We start from the raw sequence: 5000 nt of genomic DNA, 5'->3' as shown, positions 1-5000 counted from the left end.
CGAACCTCCCCCCCCCCCCTCCCCCCCACAACACGCCATCCCATACCACATTGTGTACCGTACCCAAACCTAACGTGTACTGTACTACAACGCAATGTGTACCATAACACAACCCAGTTTGTACCTTAACCTAACCTATGTCACCTTAACCTAACCTATGTCACCTTAACCTAACCTATGTCACCTTAACCTAACCTATGTCACCTTAACCTAACCTATGTCACCTTAACCTAACCTATGTCACCTTAACCTAACCTATGTCACCTTAACCTAACCTATGTCACCTTAACCTAACCCATCTTGCACCTTAACCTAACCCATCTTGCACCTTAACCTAACCCATCTTGCACCTTAACCTAACCCATCTTGCACCTTAACCTAACCCATCTTGCACCTTAACCTAACCCATCTTGCACCTTAACCTAACCTATGTTGCACCTTAACCTAACCTGTGTTGCACCTTAACCTACCTCAATTTGCACCGCAATGTAACGCAATTTGCACCGCAATGTAACGCAATTTGCACCGCAATGTAACGCAATTTGCACCGCAATGTAACGCAATTTGCACCGCAATGTAACGCAATTTGCACCGCAATGTAACGCAATTTGCACCGCAATGTAACGCAATTTGCACCGCAATGTAACGCAATTTGCACCGCAATGTAACGCAATTTGCACCGCAATGTAACTCAATTTGCACCGCAATGTAACTCAATTTGCACCGCAATGTAACTCAATTTGCACCGCAATGTAACTCAATTTGCACCGCAATGTAACTCAATTTGCACCGCAATGTAACTCAATTTGCACCGCAATGTAATGCAATTTGCACCGCAATGTAATGCAATTTGCACCGCAATGTAATGCAATTTGTACCGCAATCTACCCCCACATTGTGCCTTAACCTAACCCACATTGTGCCTTAACCTAACCCACATTGTGCCTTAACCTAACCCACGTTGTGCCTTAACCTAACCCACGTTGTGCCTTAACCTAACCCACGTTGTGCCTTAACCTAACCCACGTTGTGCCTTAACCTAACCCACGTTGTGCCTTAACCTAACCCAAGTTGTGCCTTAACCTAACCCAAGTTGTGCCTTAACCTAACCCAAGTTGTGCCTTAACCTAACCCAAGTTGTGCCTTAACCTAACCCAAGTTGTGCCTTAACCTAACCCAAGTTGTGCCTTAACCTAACCCAAGTTGTGCCTTAACCTAACCCAAGTTGTGCCTTAACCTAACCCAAGTTGTGCCTTAACCTAACCCAAGTTGTGCCTTAACCTAACCCAAGTTGTGCCTTAACCTAACCCAAGTTGTGCCTTACCCTGCTCTGTAATTGGCATATGACACGTTACATTAATGTATTGTCCAACCGCAACCCGCTCAGAATGTTGTGTACACAGCTACGTGTCATCTCCCCATAACAGCTGCATTGCAGTGTGGTACGCCATAGAGACGTGTGGGAGTAATGGACGCAGTGGATGGCGATCAGCATGAGCCGTCTGTTCATGTAGTGGCGCGTGTATGCAGACGTAGTAGTCTCTTCTCACACAATGTGATAGCACGGTGCCCCGCGTTCCACATCTGCGACATGCTACAGAGGCCGGTTGACAGTTGGTCGCGCAATGGACATCGCATACGTACGGGGGCACCTTCCACGTGCCCTCTAGTCGGGCACATTTTGTTGCGTGGATGTGAGCGGATGTAGTGTGTCTTGACACCTGACAGGCAGGCATGCAATAATAGTTGACTTTGCAAACGGGGATGGACGTGTACGTTTACTGGTGACGTTACGCAAATGAACAACTGGTAACCCGTTGTGGTGCGGTTGTCCTTGCTGGAGGTACATCTGTGAGGGCAACGATCGGTACAGCTACGAAGCGGTCCCCACCATACCAACGAACGTGAATGTGAATCTGGGTGTGAAGCGATACGCGGCTGTGGGTGGGTGGGACTGTCCCCGGCCGGTGAGGGGGGGCCGCCCGGCGTGCTGGCCGCGCGGTGCGTGGGCGCACGCGCTACAGCCGGCTGGTGGGGGCGCCCAGTGGCAGGCGCGCCGGCCGACGGACGCGGCAGGCGGCGCAGCTGCGCGCCGGGGCACCCTGCGCGCGGCGCCGTGCAGCCAAAGTGGGTCCTCGCCGGCCCGGTGCGAAGCGCGGTGGACATCTGCAGTGTGCTGGTCCGATTGAGGACTGTGTGCGTTGAGGATGCGCCGCCGCCCGGCACTCGGCGCCGCGACGCCGTCTGCTGCTCGGTCGCCCCAGCGGTTCTCGCTGGTGGTTTGTATCGCAGTTGTGCAGACGTGTTGGCACGTGCGCTGTGCTGGGAGAGTTCGCTTCGGCACCCACGTGGGGCCTTTGCCCTTCTGTGGCGCTGGCGTTGGAGCTGCCGGTCACCGTAGGTGGCGCGTGTTGTCTCCCGCCGGCAATGCCACGACAGCACGCTCCCGGGCCTCTGTCGGCAGCGGCAAGCTCAGTTGGGAGCACGGGTGGTCGCACCTAAAGCGTCTACTCGCCTAACTCCGGCGATTGCGCCTCTCTCGAACCCGACCAAGTACTTAGGACGGCGCTGCGCGCCGCCGGGACCTGAGAGGGTTTCGAGGTGTATTGTGCAGGGGAGCTCAGCCTCCTCCTGTTTGCAGAATAATTGAGCGGACGCTTGCGTGTTCGCGCGGGCCCCTGGGACACACTCCCGGGCGGCCGGCTGCTCAGCTCTAGTTGACGCAGCTCCCTGGTTGATCCTGCCAGTAGTCATATGCTTGTCTCAAAGATTAAGCCATGCATGTCTCAGTACAAGCCGCATTAAGGTGAAACCGCGAATGGCTCATTAAATCAGTTATGGTTCCTTAGATCGTACCACGTTACTTGGATAACTGTGGTAATTCTAGAGCTAATACATGCAAACAGAGTCCCGACCAGAGATGGAAGGGACGCTTTTATTAGATCAAAACCAATCGGTCGGCTCGTCCGGTCCGTTTGCCTTGGTGACTCTGAATAACTTTGGGCTGATCGCACGGTCCTCGTACCGGCGACGCATCTTTCAAATGTCTGCCTTATCAACTGTCGATGGTAGGTTCTGCGCCTACCATGGTTGTAACGGGTAACGGGGAATCAGGGTTCGATTCCGGAGAGGGAGCCTGAGAAACGGCTACCACATCCAAGGAAGGCAGCAGGCGCGCAAATTACCCACTCCCGGCACGGGGAGGTAGTGACGAAAAATAACGATACGGGACTCATCCGAGGCCCCGTAATCGGAATGAGTACACTTTAAATCCTTTAACGAGTATCTATTGGAGGGCAAGTCTGGTGCCAGCAGCCGCGGTAATTCCAGCTCCAATAGCGTATATTAAAGTTGTTGCGGTTAAAAAGCTCGTAGTTGGATTTGTGTCCCACGCTGTTGGTTCACCGCCCGTCGGTGTTTAACTGGCATGTATCGTGGGACGTCCTGCCGGTGGGGCGAGCCGAAGGCGTGCGACCGCCTCGTGCGTGTTCGTGCGTCCCGAGGCGGACCCCGTTGAAATCCTACCAAGGTGCTCTTTATTGAGTGTCTGGGTGGGCCGGCACGTTTACTTTGAACAAATTAGAGTGCTTAAAGCAGGCAAGCCCGCCTGAATACTGTGTGCATGGAATAATGGAATAGGACCTCGGTTCTATTTTGTTGGTTTTCGGAACCCGAGGTAATGATTAATAGGGACAGGCGGGGGCATTCGTATTGCGACGTTAGAGGTGAAATTCTTGGATCGTCGCAAGACGAACAGAAGCGAAAGCATTTGCCAAGTATGTTTTCATTAATCAAGAACGAAAGTTAGAGGTTCGAAGGCGATCAGATACCGCCCTAGTTCTAACCATAAACGATGCCAGCCAGCGATCCGCCGCAGTTCCTCCGATGACTCGGCGGGCAGCCTCCGGGAAACCAAAGCTTTTGGGTTCCGGGGGAAGTATGGTTGCAAAGCTGAAACTTAAAGGAATTGACGGAAGGGCACCACCAGGAGTGGAGCCTGCGGCTTAATTTGACTCAACACGGGAAACCTCACCAGGCCCGGACACCGGAAGGATTGACAGATTGATAGCTCTTTCTTGATTCGGTGGGTGGTGGTGCATGGCCGTTCTTAGTTGGTGGAGCGATTTGTCTGGTTAATTCCGATAACGAACGAGACTCTAGCCTGCTAACTAGTCGCGTGACATCCTTCGTGCTGTCAGCGATTACTTTTCTTCTTAGAGGGACAGGCGGCTTCTAGCCGCACGAGATTGAGCAATAACAGGTCTGTGATGCCCTTAGATGTTCTGGGCCGCACGCGCGCTACACTGAAGGAATCAGCGTGTCTTCCTAGGCCGAAAGGTCGGGGTAACCCGCTGAACCTCCTTCGTGCTAGGGATTGGGGCTTGCAATTGTTCCCCATGAACGAGGAATTCCCAGTAAGCGCGAGTCATAAGCTCGCGTTGATTACGTCCCTGCCCTTTGTACACACCGCCCGTCGCTACTACCCGATTGAATGATTTAGTGAGGTCTTCGGACTGGTACGCGGCATCGACTCTGTCGTTGCCGATGCTACCGGAAAGATGACCAAACTTGATCATTTAGAGGAAGTAAAAGTCGTAACAAGGTTTCCGTAGGTGAACCTGCGGAAGGATCATTACCGACTAGACTGCATGTCTTTCGATGTGCGTGTCGTGTCGCGCAACACGCTACCTGTACGGCAGCAGCCGTGCGCCGCGTGCGGAACCACGCGTGCCTCTCAAAACTAACGGAAAAATGTTGTGTGGTACGAGCGCTGAAGCTCTGGAGCGGCTGGCCTGCGGCACCTGGCGCCTGGCGCCGGTTTTGAATGACTTTCGCCCGAGTGCCTGTCCGCTCCGGTGTGGAGCCGTACGACGCCCATCGGCCGTGAGGCCGTTGGACACAGGAACGCTGGAACAGGGGCCGTCAAACGCCTCAGTCCCGCCTATGCAACTGTCTTGAAAGAGACAGTGGAAACTAAATGAAAAAGATCACCCAGGACG

General features: G+C 53.5%; 1 non-coding gene across 1 annotated transcript; it reads left to right on the top strand.

Moving 5' to 3' along the window:
- Window positions 1-2727: 2727 nt before the first annotated feature.
- On the top strand, window positions 2728-4636 carry LOC126111977 (small subunit ribosomal RNA). Its single transcript, XR_007524232.1, has one exon. It is a non-coding gene; the product is annotated as a small subunit ribosomal RNA (ribosomal RNA).
- Window positions 4637-5000: the final 364 nt, after the last annotated feature.

This window comes from Schistocerca cancellata, unplaced genomic scaffold (genome assembly GCF_023864275.1).
Source record: "Schistocerca cancellata isolate TAMUIC-IGC-003103 unplaced genomic scaffold, iqSchCanc2.1 HiC_scaffold_107, whole genome shotgun sequence".
In the NCBI taxonomy this organism is placed as follows: Eukaryota; Metazoa; Arthropoda; class Insecta; order Orthoptera; family Acrididae; genus Schistocerca; species Schistocerca cancellata.
The sequence above is the reverse complement of the archived record's forward strand: the minus strand, read 5'-3'. Positions and strand labels throughout refer to the sequence as shown.